Source organism: Anser anser, assembly GCF_964211835.1.
Source record: "Anser anser genome assembly, chromosome: 1".
NCBI classification, from domain to species: Eukaryota; Metazoa; Chordata; class Aves; order Anseriformes; family Anatidae; genus Anser; species Anser anser.
The window spans coordinates 49939742-49956871 of NC_139720.1; the positions used below are offsets into that span (position 1 = coordinate 49939742).

The 17130-nt window shown below is 36.4% G+C and overlaps 2 long non-coding RNA genes across 4 annotated transcripts in view; one reads left to right on the forward strand and one right to left on the reverse strand.

The window, feature by feature from the left end:
* Nucleotides 1-2077: 2077 nt before the first annotated feature.
* Nucleotides 2078-10085, reverse strand: LOC310904419. 2 transcript variants are annotated; one of them, XR_014588319.1, is made up of 3 exons: nt 8930-10085; nt 7769-7897; nt 2078-6971 (listed from the first exon to the last, which is right to left on the reverse strand). It is a non-coding gene; the product is annotated as an uncharacterized lncRNA (long non-coding RNA). The 2 variants fall into 2 exon arrangements; XR_014588320.1 differs by having other exon boundaries at nt 7769-7900; nt 8930-8994.
* Nucleotides 10086-12328: 2243 nt separating this feature from the next.
* LOC310892317 overlaps nt 12329-17130 on the forward strand; it is a 64339-nt gene continuing 59537 nt past the window's right edge. For both annotated transcript variants that reach the window (XR_014578048.1, XR_014578049.1), the window contains exon 1: nt 12329-15235. This is a non-coding gene — a long non-coding RNA (uncharacterized lncRNA). The remainder of the gene's footprint in view (nt 15236-17130) is intronic.

A 17130-nucleotide genomic window follows, 5' to 3' on the forward strand; every position in this document is an offset into this window, starting at 1 on the left:
CCTGGGATGAGTTATATGGAATGGCCTCCAGCACTACACACTCACCTTGGGTATGGAAGATGGTCTGGAAGGTCAAAATACGTCTGCTGAGCATCTTCTCATCTGTGCGGTTGAGATGTGCCACTTGGAGGACAAAAGTGACTTCAGAAAAGAATGACATCTAAGCCATTGATTTTAAAAAATACAAAGCCTTACACCTGCATGCCATATTCTTATTCTAACAAATCAGTGAAAGAGGATCAAGAAATGCAGGCCCTACAAAGGTCCCTGGAGAAGGACACCTGGAACACAATCAGGATGAATGGGTACAGCTGCAATGTAGACATGTAGTAACAAAACAGCATGAGAAGAAATATCAATGTATTCTTATCAGTAGTCCTTTAAGAAACAGCACTCCACCAAACAGCTTGCTGAACTTGATGCATAAATCTATATGAAGGGAAGGATTTCACGGACAGTTTGACGAGTTAGTTTCTTGGGTACTTTGAAATATGGAAATGAAAAGTGACCACCTCCTGGGGTCAACCTAACAGCGCCTTTGGTCCTTCTGCATCAGCTGTAAGCACTCCTGGTAGATCACTTTGATCAATAGTAATGTGATAATAGGTGAAGGCTCCAATTTTTCTGTCCTTTGGCAAGGAAAACAAAGAAACAATTAAGGGAGAAGATGAGAGGGAAGAAAAAAACTCATCTTTGATTCACATTTATTTTAAAGTACTTATTTTGGGGCTAATAAATGTAAGGAAACAGTACCTGATGAAAGAAAACTACTTGACTCTTATGATTCTCTGTCCCTGAATGTGATCCATGAATGAAGATTGTGAATTCATGCAAGGTCTCACTAAAGCTCTGTTAAAGAGATATTGGAGAGGTATAGCTGTTCAGGTTAGTGGATTATAAATGTAGCTATACTTATAATAATCTAAAACTAAAGTCATGTATTTATTACTGCAATCTCTTACGGAAGTAGCAATGCCTGTGAGTAAAATCATAGTTTTACCAGCTTCTGGTTTCTTAGAAATACTTTATCTGTATGTGATGAGCTTACTCTGTAAGGGAAAATACTGGTATGATTTTATAGCAACCAAGAAACAGTGCCTAATGCAAAAGTTGTTAGCAAAAGGACATAACTCTACATTCACTTGAAATGCCTGCTTTTGAGATACTCTGAAATTGTTTACTTCATTTAAAAACCTGGCACTATGTAGATTAAATTCAGACATTGTACCTACTACTGTATTTACTTTTTTACATTTCAAATTACAGAAAATTCAGCTCCTCTTGCATAATGGAGATATTAGCTGCTGATAAATGTCCTGATTAAGAGTGATTTTGATTTGTCTCTAAGTCAACATTATTTTTTATGTTCCTTAATTAATAGCAAATTTCATCTATATCTGCAAGTAGCAAAAAAATTTCTGAAGATAGTGGTTATTTTTAGCAGTAGTTAAATAGCTTGTGGCTTTGTTCACATTTTCTGCAAATTCTTACTGAGAGGCTTTGTTAAGCTAGAGAAAAAAAAAATTTTAGCACTGTACCAGGAAATTTGTTTGAAGACTATTTTCAAATGGCTATTTGAACCTGTCGCATATTTATACTTTAAGAGCACATAACCCAATTTTCTTTTCTTTAACAGGTAACCTTTGTTTCTTTTTGATAAAGACATTGTGAAAGACCTTTTGCTATTCTCCTCTAAAGGCTTTCATTCTCTGCTATTGTTAAACCATAAAAATATCTGTAATGTCATGTAAGTTCTGCGGAAAGATTCATTAATAAAGTTTTTGCCTACATTCACATTTTATTGATTAAAGTTGAAAGGTAGAGAATAAGGGATGACATTATATCTTCATATACACTGTTTTCCAAGTATTTATGTGTATAAAGGTGTTAAAAAGAAACCATCACACAAGATATTTTTCATTGATACAAATAAAAATTATGCATACCTGTCTTAGATTAACTGACTTTTTTTTTTTTCCAGAGGGAAGGAGCTGGTTGTGTTTTTTATTTAGTTAGTTAGTTGAAACTCTAGAAAAAGACATATTCAGAAAGAAAACAGTTTTTTCATTATAGAAAAGTTAAGCACAGCTCATATTCCCTGCCTTCCATAAACCCATTTTGTTAATATGAAACAAGAGAATGGGTCCCTTTTTTCATATAATTTTTCAGGCCTCTTCTATGTGTTGTAAAGAAAGAAAAAAATTAAACCCCCTTATCTTCAGTCTCTTTGTAGACAGCCTTTACAAATTTATACTAGATTTAACTTTTTTGCACTGTATTTCACAGTATTTTATTATAGTGATTTAATTTCTTAATAATTTCAAATAAAATGTGGAACATCGATTATCACTCATTTCACGCACGTCAGCCTGGGGAAGAGGAGGCTGAGGGGGGACCTCATCGCAGTCTACAACTTCCTCATGAGGGGGAGTGGAGAGGCAGGTGACCTATTCTCTGTAATCACCAGTGGTAAGACCCAGAGGAATGGTGTTAAGATGAGGCAGGGGAAGTTTAGGCTGGACATCAGGAAGAGGTTCTTCACCGAGAGGGTGGTCGCACACTGGAACAGGCTTCCCAGTGAAGTAGTCACTGCACCAAGCCTGTCTGAATTTAAGAAGCAATTGGACTGTGCACTTAGTCACATGGTCTAAACTTTTGGGTAGACCTGTGCGGTGCCAGGAGTTGGACTTGATGATCCTTACGGGTCCCTTCCAACTTGGGATATTCTATGATTCTAATGATAGTTTTATGGTGCATGTAAAATGGTAAACTGATTTTCACAACCACAAGCTAGATTGCATCTCTTGGGTATGAGAGACGGTAACAGGCAACCTGAGCTTCACTGTTTCCTGTGAATTTGAAGAAGCAAGTCTTCCCTGGGAGATAAATACAGTCATAAAGGGAAGCCTGTTGAATCAGTCCATCCAGTTTACATCAACTGCTCTGCAAGAGGGTATCAGTGAAAGAAGTTTTGAAATCAGTTCATAATATATATAAAAAGAAATTAGCAGGACCAGGTGATATTTGCCTAAGGGGTCCAAATAAAACAAACTGCTGAATTATACATTTCATGGGTTCTTTAACCATGATCTACACTAATGCCATCCACTGTCAGAGGGGAGAGAACAAATATAACATCAACTGGGGTAAACAAACAAAAACCAGCACTTCAAATAGGAATAAAAAGATCACAAGCCAGTGACTGTGGCTTTCAGTTCAGGCCTATTAGTAGAAACTCTATTAAAGAACAGCTTTAGTAATTGAATAAATAAATGCAATATAATTGAGAAGATTTATTACCTGAAAAGCAAATTAATGCCTCCCAAATCTAAGTTTTTTTGAAGGAGTCAGCAATTATTTTGAGAAGGTTTTCCTTCTAACATTGTATTCTTGGATTTCCAAAAGCCCTAATGATGGTCTCTAAAGAAACTAAGCTGTCATGTGGGGAAGTAGGAAGTCTTTTACAGATCAGTACATGGTTGAAGAATATGTAGCAAATTATAAGAATAAATGGTAATTCACAAGAAAAAGATTGGATTGTCAGGGGAGTCACATACAAAACTGTCTTAGGGACAGTTCCATATTCCTAAACATTCTGAAAAACAAACCAAACCAATGAGATGAAAAAGCATGTAAACAATACAAAATAAACCTCAGTGGTTAAAACTAAAATTGTCCACAGTGGTCCACAAAAGCATATTGTAATGCTGAGTAGCAGAGTGATAAAATGGAAAATAAAATTTGTTGCCAATAATATGCATAATGCATATAGTAAAAACAACCCCAACAATACTTACAAATGATGAACTGTGAATGAGCTTCCACCACTGAAGGAAAAGATGTGTAGAAGTTCCATTGATGTCTATGAAACACATGTATGAAATGCAGCCTCTATAAGACTCATGGCAAAGTTTGCACCCTGTGGAAAATCTGTCTCTGAGTTTTTCTTTCCTTATCCTCATTCCTAAACTATCCTGATAACAGGTGACAGAGAAAAGATACAAGGCTGAAGGAACCCTTTGTCTGAACCTGTTCACTCACACTTACAGAGAAGGAACAGTATGTTAATCTCTGTGTTTTAGCTCCTCTGGAGCCATCAATGCCCTAAGGGCATACATAAGAATGGAGACACTCTTCCTTCTTTGTAATAAGCATGCTAAAAGAGAGCTGCCTGAATTTTCCTCTGTAAACTATACAACATTCAAGGTCAGTCCAAACCTGTAAATTCTCCCTGATAGGATTTAATGAGAATAAAATTCACCATATTAAATGTTGAGAGCATTTGGCAATATTTCTGGTGCCACAGGTCTTACTTTTATGACTACTGATCTACACAGTAGATACATAAATATTCACAAGAACACCGTGCAGAAAGTTCTCAGCCTTTCAGAAGGTCATACCAACAGCTAATTTAAGATCAAGTCTGGGTTTGTTGGCAATTTATTTGACTTCAGAAATGCCTTTAGAGACCTGTGATGTAACACTACACAGAGCTCTTTCTATTCTCTTCTTTTTTTCTTTTTTTTTTTTCTCTTGAATTTAACCATTTGTTGAAAGTAAGTACTGTACTTTGCTGTTGTAAGGAGGATGTCATTGTCAAGTGATAGGGGTCAGCTTTAACCATTAATACAAGTTTCAAACTCTCATTATCAAGAAATAGTTCTATAGACAGAATTATGACAGAACTGGGTTTGTAACAAAACTTGGCTATGAATTTTGCAGATTTGTTTTAGAACACATCATAAATATAAGAAGTATGAGGCGGAATCTTTGAAGATTTGGAGAATTTTACGTGAGTGTGTTCATCTAATAGCTTTTATATCACAGTTTAAAAATCACATCAGAGCAATAGGCAGTGGAGAAAAAAAAAAATCACTGTACAACAAGACCAAGATACAGGAAGGGGGAATGATGCAATGATTCAGGAATTATAACTGCAGATATTTGATGGTACCAGTAAAAATACCATCTCTTCATAATGCATCTGACTACTCACCTAAATGTTATTGGCAATGTTATACACTAATGCACCTGCTAAGATAGTATCTGCACTAATAAATGATATAAAGCAGCTGGGAAGGCAGATGGTATGTCAATAGCTGCAGCCCTTACCAGTGAGTTAGAATTGATTCTTTCAGCTTCTCTGAGTTCTACAGATATTAGTCCAATGTCTTACCTGTGGCTGCAAAAAGCAATACTGTCTTGGAAAACTAGGCAGAAATGGTCTATAGGTTTCTGTCTGAAAGAAGAACTTGTATTTTAGATATGATGGACATGCACAACTTTCCAGTTTAAATTTTCATTATTAAATGAGGTTATCACCCACTGCTGACATTTAAAAGAGCAGAATTCTGAGGATTTCCACATCTGAGGATGGAATCTGGAGACCTGTGAGAACCAGATAGACATTTACCTATCTAAGAGCAGTCATTTTCATGCCTCTGATGAAAACTGGTTCCAGTGAAACCATCGCTTTTGGCTTAGGGGGACTATGATTTTTTTTTCAGAGAAATAAAAAGTTCTTGGGTCCCAAGGTCGATCATCTCTCAGCAGGCACTATTTAAATTTTTTTTTTTCACGTGTTCATTCTCACTTTTAAAAAATGTTTATTTCTTATTTTAAACCATTTTAAAATCTGATCATACTGAGGCAAATAAACTGTAGTTGAATAACAATGCAGAAGGGCACTTGCATGTTTACAGACACACTGATCATCTCCTTGGTGCATTAACAGATTGATCCGAAGTTGAAGGAAGAGAATATATTTTCACATACGACTTTTCATGCATGTGTCTGTAGCATTCTTCTAGTCTATGCCAGTAGATATTCTCCTGGACATCATAGGGTTTTGTTTGTTTGTTTGTTTTTTCCATACCTAAATCCAGCTATCTCAAAGTTGTTATTTATTCTTAGTTAAACATTTAAGTAAAAGTAACCTTCTGGAATATAACGCATGATAGTAATGTTTAAGGCTTATATACCAGTCCTCTAAAAGCTGCTGCAAATGGCATTTCATACAACTGACCATTATTTCTGAGTCAGCACAGGAGAACTTTAAAAGTGTTTAAGAATAAATTACATAGCATACATTTTTTACAAACAAAATTACCTGTGGTGATGATTTCAGTGAATCAAAGGATAGTGGCTTTCTTACAAAAAAATAAGAAGTCTAAAGCTTTCTGAAGTTGGAAACAGGTATTTAAACTTATAAGGCCAAAAATATATTGCAAAAGCTCCTTTGAAAATGCTATGGAGTATCCTAAAAGTGCATGATAGAGAATTTACAGTAAAGCCTCTACAAAGTGGGTGCAACTATTTATTACTTCAGTGGTAAGTTGTCTTTCACTTAGAGAAAAATATCAATTTTGTAATTTTATCTGTACCTTTTTAGTTGCAATATTAAATAAAATTATATTTTGCCATCTCAATATTATTCCTATTTAACTGTTAGTTTCATCTCCTATACAAATAGTGGAACTAAGAATAAAATTTATTGGTAGAAAACATGATATGAACAAATAGGAGTACAAAAACATTATAATTCTGTAAAATATATATATATTATATATATATTTACAATTAATTCTATTTTTTTGTTAATGTTATGAACCTAAATCATCCAGGCCTGAGTCCAAGACTAACTGAAAAATCTAGGGATTTTAGGTTTCTTGTAAAGCAGGACTAAAAATCTCAGAGACATGAGGTACTGAAAAATCTTTGATATTAAAAAAAAAAAAATTGACATAAAAAAAACAGTGGAAAACTTAAAAAAAAATGTGGAAACAAAATAAGTTTGGCTGCATTTTTACTGTTCTAAAGAGACAATTGCTGCTGGAATGCAACACAGTTTCAAGAAAATGAGTGGAGAATGACACCCATCATTCAGTCTTCTCAAAAATCTGGTCTCTTAGGTCTTTGAAGTTAGAATCTTCTTTCACAGAAAAAGGTCAGAAATGCATGTTTTCCAATTTCTGGGCAAATACCAGATATTCGACAAAAGGGAAAAAAAAAGGGGGGGGGGGGAGGGAGAGAAAAAAGAAATACCTTTTAACAATCATTTAGGAATTAAAGTGGTAATAACTGTGGTCTTTGATCTGAAATAAACCCTGCCAGTGTCTCTTGTGCAATGACAATGTCTACAGGATCTGTCCCCTGTGAAATTTAGGTAGGACAGTTTCTAGTCCCCTGGCACAGTGAAGTCTAGGGCTTTGTCCCAGATGAAGGGAAGGTTCCTACCACAGAGAAAAAATGGCAGCTAAACAGTGTCTTTGAAGAGTCCTTAATGCTCTCTGGGGCATCACAGGACTGTAAGCTGTCCTGTGCAAGCACTGCAGCCAGTCCCTGCCTGTGCAGTAAACCCACTTCTCTAAGGGTGCCTAAAACTTACTAGCTTAATATGGAGAAATAAATATAATAGAGCCAGAAAACGTTCCCAACCTCTGAAACATGAACGTTTATACTGTCAAATCATTAGACTAGTCTCATGTGCAATTTTTGCTTTTGCCAACTAGAGTTCTCCCATATAATTTCTAGGTACAATTCAGAAGTAAGCTTTCCCAATGTATTGTTTATATGAGGCACCCTGAGCTGGAGAAGGAGAGAGTTTAAGAGCAGGGATAAGGACATTTCCCTCCACCCAGAAGCAGCCACTGCACAGCACATGTCACTAATCCACCTGAAGCTTTCCTGTAGCAGAGGGCTCAGAGAGGAGAAGAAATGCAGAGCGGCTCTGACCAGACAGCTGCATGTCCAGAAATCCCAACCATACCTCCAGCAGGGGAGCACATCTGAGACCTTTGGTCACACAGCTGCTGGGTGGGACGCATCAAAGCTGCCTGTACCTCAAGAGGTCTTGAAATTTCAGCCATGTTCTTCAAAATGCCCCTGATCAGAGTTTCTGCTAGAAAGAGATTCTGTTAAAAATTTAGGTCTACAGCAGCCCCATTTTTTTTTCAATCTACATTAATGACTTAATATTTAAGTCCACCTTTGTCCTGCTTAAACACTTCAGTCAGTATTTAGCTCTGGCCTCTTGCTGCTCTGCTTGGATGTGTTGGCTCAGCAGCATTACCAGGAGTAGAAAGCAATAAAAGTTTGTTTTTGTTTTAAACAGTGTAAGCCAATCTGCCCCAGAATACACACAGAGAGTTGTTACGCTGTTTAACAAGGTGCCATTTTTACATGGTCACTTTCTTAATAATAACTACATTATGCTGATAGATGTGCCAACTAACATAAGTTTTCTTTCCTCCAACTAAAGATCACACTATGAAGATTTTCTCTGCCAGAAAATGGGATTATTTATATCTCGTAAGAACTTCTATGAACTAGTTAGTGTTGCCAAGTGCTTACTCTTTTGCTGCAGATGGCTATGTTAGGGCAGAGTTACTCTTTTTAAAGTTACTTCTATACTTGAAAATGTACATTGACATATATTGACAAGATAATGCAAATTAGAAATAAGCCACAAATATACTTCCAATGCTGTGGTCACCCAATTCATGTGGGAAATATAAGGGCATATTAAGACTTGCATGAGTAATTCTGCAAAAGAATTAGAGTGCTCAATTTATTAAAATAACACAGACACACACACACAAATGAAGACTACTAATTAAGGGATCAACATTTTAAAACAGTAAGATCTAAGACTAATGTTAAATGACTTGCAGTTTATTAAGTATCCCTTTTCTGCTGGTACTGACTGATTCCCTGCTCAGATATTTGGAGAAAATTGCATTCCTCTTTAAACTGGCAGAAAGAAACATAGAATTACCATTGACAAATGTGCTCCAACTGTAAGTAAGAGACAGCACAGATATTCAGTGTATATGCATGCACCAGATTTATCCAAATCTGTTTAATCTGGGCGGGCAGAAAAAAGAAGGGTTTGAAGAGCAATTTAGAATGTGATGGTAGAAGAACATACCCAGTACTAACACTCAAATACCACTTCTCCAAAGGCAGAGGAAACTTGCATGGCTTGGGAATACCAGCATCTGTAGGTAGCCAACAGCACATAAGGCAAAGTATATCCAGCTGCTTTCAATTCCCTTGCTCAAACGACCAAAACCTCATTCATAACAGGGGAAGCCTGTAGCAGGAATCCAGAGTAAGGTGTAATCTTAGACTGCTAGTTTTGTGTGCAGCAATAAGTTTTTTATACTCTGCTCTGGTTAGCATCATGGTTGTAAGGACTAGATACTGTATTTGTCATAGTGTGTGGTGGTAAAAGGGAAGAAATTAGTGATGGACGTTTCTGAAAGAGAATTACTGAGGTTCAAGCTCAACACCAGGGAAAAACTGTCCTGGGAGGGCAGCATGGCATTGGCAATCACAGAAATATCCATCCTTAAAAGGTTCTTGAAAATCTTTAGGGATTTCCAAAACTCAGCTAGACAAAGTCAAGGTTGACCTGATCTAGTTTAGACAAAAGCCCTGCATTAATTAAGCTGTTGTGACATACTTTATCTGAAGACTTTAATAACTGAATAGCTAATAAATGTAATATTTGTTTTATGCATATTTTTTTCAGAGACCCAGGAGCATAGAATAAGTCCTTAGAATAGGTCTCAACAAATAAGTGCTTATGAGAGCTGATCTCTCTGCAAGTGAGTAACAGCAACAGTTTCCTCATGTTCTTGGCTGTTCATGGTAAGTGCTCAGCACACTGAGTACAGCCTGTAGAGACTATTAAACTGTGTTTTGAAAAACAAAAATGTATTGTCTCCCTGATGGTTTTGTTTTGTTTCAGTTTATAATCACATTATCTATTTGACTGCTTTCTGTGGCTTGTCCAACTCAGCTGATCTTTTACTTGTAGTACAGTATCATTTCCTCTTTGAATCCCTTGATCAGCTCCATTTATACTTTGACATCACATTCAAGTGGCTTATACCTACCTTTTCCTGTGCTGTACTATTCATACTGATCTCTAATTTCTTCCCTTTCTTTTCAGTGCTTTTTGCAGTCCCAAAGTTATTTCATTCTCTCCCTCTTACTGCATCTATCAGTTAAAAATCATCAGAGACATTTATTTTTCATTTTATGCTTCTGCCTTCTTCCTCACTCCATTTTTATTTCACCCCTCTTTTGTTTGTTTGTTTGTTTGTTTGTTTGTTTTCCTCTCATTGTGTATGTAAATTATTTAGGGAAGGAATTACTTTGAAAAAATGGCTTGTTCTATCTGTGACTCAGGGTTAATACAGTTGCACCTATAAGGACAGGAATAAATATTAGGTGCCTCCTTATCTGTCTGTGGTTTTCACTAAAGCATGTTCCATTTCTCACCAGGATTTAGAACTTTTCCATATAACTGTGTTCCACATATATCTCCCCTAAATATATTTTATGTAAATTTGAAATTTCATGACATTTGTGTTTGCCTTAACAACAAAAGTTTAGTCTACTGTGTTCACATCTGAATGTTATATTAAAAAAAAAAAAAAAAAAGTACTATTTGGATATTTCACTTTAATCATTGTGTTTGATTTAAATGTAACTTCTCATTTCAGGCATTATGTATTTTGGTGAATGCATTGTTCTTCCATATCTTTTAGACAAATATCACACTGGTGATATTCCATGCATTTTAGAAATTATTTCAGCTTTGTTAGCACCTGTCTTTCAATTTTGTCTACTCTTGAATTTGGAGGGAGAGAAGCACAAAGTACGCTTAGACTGCTGTGGAGCCATGCTTAAAAAATATATAAGCATTTAAGAACAAAATCCACCTCAGTTTCAGCAGCATTACTAAACCTGCCAACTGTTTACTGATTGCTTGAATCACACCCAAATTCTTCAATCAGTCCTCTTTCAGCTTGAAGCTTTCAGTTTTCTAAAGGCCACCATTGTACTGAGAATAATAAACTCTCCAATCAGCTGTCAGACATCAGTTTATTGCATGGTAGAAGAAGGCTAAAGAGTCTAGCTTTTGCTTTAGGCAGTTTTATGCCTCTGGAGTGATGGGTAACTCCAGTAGGTCTTTCTTCCTCTAAACTCAGGCTCGTCTCTACTGTAGGAGGCATTTTTTTCTGGGACTTCCCAGGTATACAGTCAATATTTCTTGAACCATAAATATTATTTCTCTTGTATCTCCAATTACTTTCATCTGGATAGAGTTTCTCCACCGCTAGAGTCACCTACGTTTTGTAGATAATTTTCTGACTATTCACTCAATTTTATTAATAGAGAACTCGTTGAAGGTAAGCACAGGCTTTACTGCTCATCTAAGCAGAAGGTTTTCTCCTGAACAAAGCAAAATCTGATCTGAGGTCATGGTGCGGTATCAGAAGAACTTAACCATCTTTTCCCACTTTCCTTTCACTATGCATACCAAGGAATCCAAATCCTTTCTGCATCTTTACTAAACACTAAGTGGGAAAAAAACATTCAGAGACAGATGGGCTTCTCCATCAACGTGGACTTTTTGTCTCATCTCAGCTGCAAGCTGTTCACGCCACTTTCCAGTAAGACCATTAGACCTCTCAGCTGGCACTATTTTCACTTATCTTCTACATCCTCTACTCCTGTTCCAGTGTCTCTGGTCTATTATTTAATTTGGCAGACGAACACACTCAACTGGCCCAAATACGTTTTCTGGCCTCCCAAGCTTTGTTGGCTGCCAGAATGTGAGTATATCCCTCAGCAACGGAAATAAGAAGGACTTGCTGTGTTAATGTATCTCATTTATTAATCTGCTGAGGAAAGTTTTCTTGTTTCTTTCTGAAATAGTGAGTTGTGACTCATTGACATATAGGGACATGTGTCCTAAAATAACACTCATTTCTTCTTTTAAAAATCTGACCTAAGAGATTATGGCATACGGCTTGGCAACACCTTTAGGAAGTGGCAGATCCCAGGAAAAAGAAGGCATTTCTAGAATACGGAAGCAAGAACTTTATCGTCAATTCCCAGAATGGAGTGTTACAACACTTTTGTTGTGCTATGAGTTTTGACTACATGGTACTTTGCAACCATACAATGGCCAAAATGTCTTTTCCTGCATTTCCTACAGGCTTCCATAGAAAGTTGGTCAAACCTGACTATCTCTTAGGTAAAGGAGAGAATTTAGTTGAAAACCTTTCACCGAAAAGTGAACTCAAACAATATCTTTTCAGTCAGACCAAACGATAAGTGATGCTAAACTGTATCAGAACTACTTGAACTACAGAACTACAAGTTTAAGGAGATACCTAATGTAAATATTAATTTTCTTTAAAAGGTTTCAATAATTGTAAATGTTGTACTCACTACAAAACAGTAACAGATATGCATACATTAATTCATGCATGACATTTTGCACTTGTAGTGACGTTTCATGTGGAAACTTCACATATACATATTTGCCTTATATTTTTAACATTGGGAATTATTTAAAAAAATCAATTGAGCAGACTACTTAATGTGCAGTGATTATTAAATTGTTTATCTTTGCATACAGCTGTCTTGTATAAAACCAATGTTTTACAAACATGGCTAAGACAGTTTAAAAATGGCAGATTGTTATTTGAACACAGCTAGATATCTTTACCAAGTGCTAATAGCATGGTACCTGAATATGGAACTATATATTTATGAGACATACTTCTTTTGACTCTGAATTGTGTGTCACTAATATCCAACACACTGCTAAATATATACTTAAATATTGCATAGGAGAAGAATGTATGGCAATGTCTGATAAAATCAAAAGAGAAGAGAATCTCATTTAGGCTACCCTGCCAAGGCAATATAAAAATCTGTTGTGAAGTTTCTAAGGATAATAATAAGAGGTACATTGTGGTATAAAAGAATAACTCACATGGGTTTCTGGAACAAAGGAACTATCATCAACAAAGTAGTACAAATAACAAGTTGATTTGAAAGAAAAAATAAATAAAATAAAGCTACTGCTAACTTCTTAATTACCAACCATCCTTGTTACAAACCATAATTAGAGATTTTCATCAGGTCAGCAACCTATCCTCATTATCCTGACGCATTTCACTCTCCAATCTTCCCACTTTCATATATGAAGATGAAATCAATTTTCCCTCATTTAATGGCCATTTAATGTAAATATTTTCCCTACAAACTCATTTGCCACTAGATGCCACTAAAGGTCAGACAGGCTGCTGAGGAGATTGAGAGCCTCCCATAGACACTGTTGTGCTAATAGTCACTCCCCTTGGTGTCCAGAAGATGCAAGTCTCTGAAGCTGAGGGAAGGCAAAAAGCAGTCACATTTCTGTTGTACTTGACTATTAAATCAATGCAGCTGACCACATCATCAAATGTCTAATAAGAAATGCCACAGTATCTGGAGTTGATTTAGTGAATTAACAAATTCCTCTAAGCTATACAAAAATGAATTAAGAGAAATGCATTGGGGAATTCTTGTGGGATCACAGCCTCTGAAGAAAACTGTTCTGCTGGGATGGAAACTAGCACAAGTAGGATGTAATTGAGATGGCAGCTAACTTCTGTAGCCTGTTTCAGGCCACAGAGGAGTAAAAATGTATGTGAACGATGAGTATGCAAAATTTCCCATCAAAATAAGGTCATGAACAGTTACAAGGAGATGCTTTAAAGTCATGACATGGGTTCCTAACTGGGCTGGTAAAAAATTCTGGCTATGAACCCAGAGAGAAATGGCAGGAGACAAGAAGGGAATTACTTTGCATGTTAGGTTTTCTTTGTTCCCCAGAGCTCTTTATATAGGTTTTCTATGTCTTCATCACTGTTTATTTTGATGGAAATCATTTATACTGTCTTAAAACTGGATTGTACATAATACTCCTAACCCTCATGCAGAGAGTGGTTTCAAACTCCTGGCTTCACAGGACTTTATGTTGAGGAGCTATAATCTGATCAGCAAAACTTCCTTTGAATAAGCTGTGACATTCTTCAGAAATACATGGCTAATTCCTCCTGGTATGTATAAGGCACCACAAAGAGCTTTGTTTGGGTATAGTTATATATCCATTCCCCAGGGACAGTTTGATCCACTCTCAGTGAAAGGAATCTTCAGTCAGTGTTTTTTTCTGTGCCCAAGTTTTCAGTTTTCCTTGACCAATGCATGAAGTATTCTTGTGGGAATTTATTTTTTTGCTGGAATTTGGGATAAAGGAAGGGCATTAATTTCATGGCCTAATCTAGCTCAAAGGCTAATACAATGAATGTTAATTCCATCAGGGATCTTTTATGTTTTCAAACTTGTGAATAGCGGGGTGATTTTTACACTCAGGTACTAGGCAGAAATTGGAAATCTGGCAAATGTTTATCAAATATTAGAAAGTGTCACCATTTTGAACCAAGCTAAGAATGTCTGTGTTCCGTGAAATCTTCTCAACTGAGCTGACTTAATGAGAAGAGCGTTTTGAGGATGTATTATTTACGAGGTACAGAACTTTATGTTTGCTAATGATTCTCTGTATGGACAATGAAGCACTGCAAAGCAGTATTCAGTATTACTAGCTTTTACTTTTCTTTTTGGCTCACATTTCTGTATAAAAGACTTACCATCATAAAAAATGTAGTGATTGGTGTCAGTTGTCTTGCCTTGTGGGTGTTGTCTTGGCAAATAGTTTAAATATGGAGCAAACCAGCCAATTCATTTTAGCAATGTGGAAAAAGGGATTCATAGGGATATACTTTGTGTCATTTGTGTCAAGTGCAAATATGCAGGTTATTTCCTCAATTTCCTGGGTAAATGTGTAGTTGTTTTATGACATGCTTGAATAACCTCTCTGTATAACTCAGAGAAGCAACTGGTCAAATATAAATGTGTCTGTAGTTTACAGCGGTGGCAGTTAAGACTTTCTTTTATAGGCTGGCATAAGTTACAGCACTGTGGCAATGCACTGCTCTCCTGTAAACTTCCTGTCTGCAAGTTGATTCATGCAGACCATGCTGCCTCCCTGCCCTTTAGGTGATGAAATTACACACTGGAATTACTGGTCAAGCAGAGCACATGAAAACTTTGTTTTGTGGTCTGACAAGACCAGTGATTGTGACTTCAAATGAAGAGATGGGAATGCGCTTTTCAAGGAGGCACCCAAATCATCTCTCACCTTTCAGCACATGTGCGAAGATTTAGGTACAAGAGATATCTGAGTAGTGGAACTAATCACACAGGCTGAAGAAAGGAAAGAAAGATTCAACACATTCAGAATTGGAAAGTGAGCTGCAGAAGAGAACATCTGCAAGAACCGAAAGTTTCAAAGAAAAGCTGCCCTCTTTGCCATTTTGTAAAGGTAAGAGACGCTGTTAATCCAAAAGTGAACTGTATTTGTATATATTTCAGATGAACACGGCAGTGCAGTATGTGAGAAAAATATCTTGGGAAAATAAAATTAAAAAGTAGAAGGCAACTCAGATTTAGGCTTTTTGATTAAGATAAGATTTTTTTTTTCCTTTGTGTTGTTTCCTTTCTTCCTTTTAAGTTTGGTGGTTTTTTTTGTTTTGTGTTTTTTTTGTTTGTTTGTTTTGTTTGTTTTGTTTTGTTTTGTTTTGTTTTGTTTTGTTTCTAAGATAGCAAAATTTGTAAACTATACCTATCTCCAAAAATTTCTAGTTTTGGGGGGTGGGAAAAAAAAAAAAAAAAAAAAAAAAAGGAGAGATCATTTCCTTTTGTCCAAACATGACTAAAGACAAAAATTGTCTCCATGAACAGATCAGTCTTTTATTACAGTGCTTTGACACAGCACATTAAGTATAATAAAGATTATTTGGAGCTTTTATGGCATTTGACCTTGTTCCATGTAGCACAGATATCAAGAACACACCTGTTGTTTATGTCTGTTCAACAAATTACTTGGCTGTGGCAAAGAGTAAATACAGCTAAACAAATTTCATATTCAGATTCAGCACCTAATAGATGTATTTTTCAACTTAGTGGAGGAAAAAATGTGTATACTGCTGTTGCTTCTCCTCATGGTTCTTCTGTTAAGAGACATGAGCATGGCAACGTACAGCTAAGACAAGGATCCTGGCATGTCTAGCCGGTTTTATTAAGCATTCCTGCAAAGGCTGCCACTGCAGATCCATATGCTATCTATGTCTGTGCCATTTCCATGGTGCACTGCAGTCACATGTGATCACTATTAGGATTTCTTCGGCGGAAGAGCTTGTGTTGCTTTGTGCTTTTTGATTCTCTCTGCTCCAACCAGTGACATACCACAGAGCTAAATCAGGTGGACGCTCTGTTGCTGTTTGTATCTGCATTACTAATACAGCATAGTGTATGCAGTGATTTGAGGCCACATTCAAACCTTGTGCTTGCTATCCAAAATCAGAGGTAGATATGAGGGGGAGACTGTCTATGCTAGCAGCATGAATAGCAGAGTGGAAAAATCTCTGCTGTGTTGCAGTCTCTGCAGATTCTCCCTCTTGGCGCATCACAGTTTTCTCAATCTGATGGGCTGACATCATCAATCAGTCAAAAAAAAGTGGCTTAAAGAGCACCGACTCATGGAATTATTAAATTTGTAGGGAACCTGCCAGAGCCCTCCAACACCAGATCAAGCAAAAAAGGGTTCTCACAACCTCAGAAATATATCACTGTTTCCTACATTGGTCTTTTCATACACAGAGAAATAAATTTCCTACATGTAAAATAATATAAATTAGATATCAGTATCTATTACTAGACTAAGGGACATTGTGTGCTTTCTGTTTTCCAGTATAATAGGAATTGTGTGAGGAAAGACAGTCTAACCATCTCACATATTTTCAAGAAATTGTCAAAGAAGAACATAAACTATATTTCCTGTTCACTGAGAACAAAACTAGATTATAAGCATAAACTGTTATAATGAAGATTTATATTGGACATTACAAAAAAAGCAGTATCAACTGTCTGATGGCTATTAATTAGAATAGCTTGTCCTGGGATTGTGGAATTGCTATCACTATTTGGTTTTAGTAACCAGTAAGATGGTCATCTTTCAGGAAGTGTTCAGATACAGCTGACGTTGTCTTTGGGTAGCGAGATAAACTACACTACTTGCAATATCATGTCTAGCCTTAGAATTTTATAATTCTCCACTTGGCCTGGTCAGAAGCTGCAGAAGCTGGCATAACATATCCTGTCAGAAGCTGGCACAGTATGTGTGCTAGCATAGTGTATCCTATGTAGGATAGCAACCAT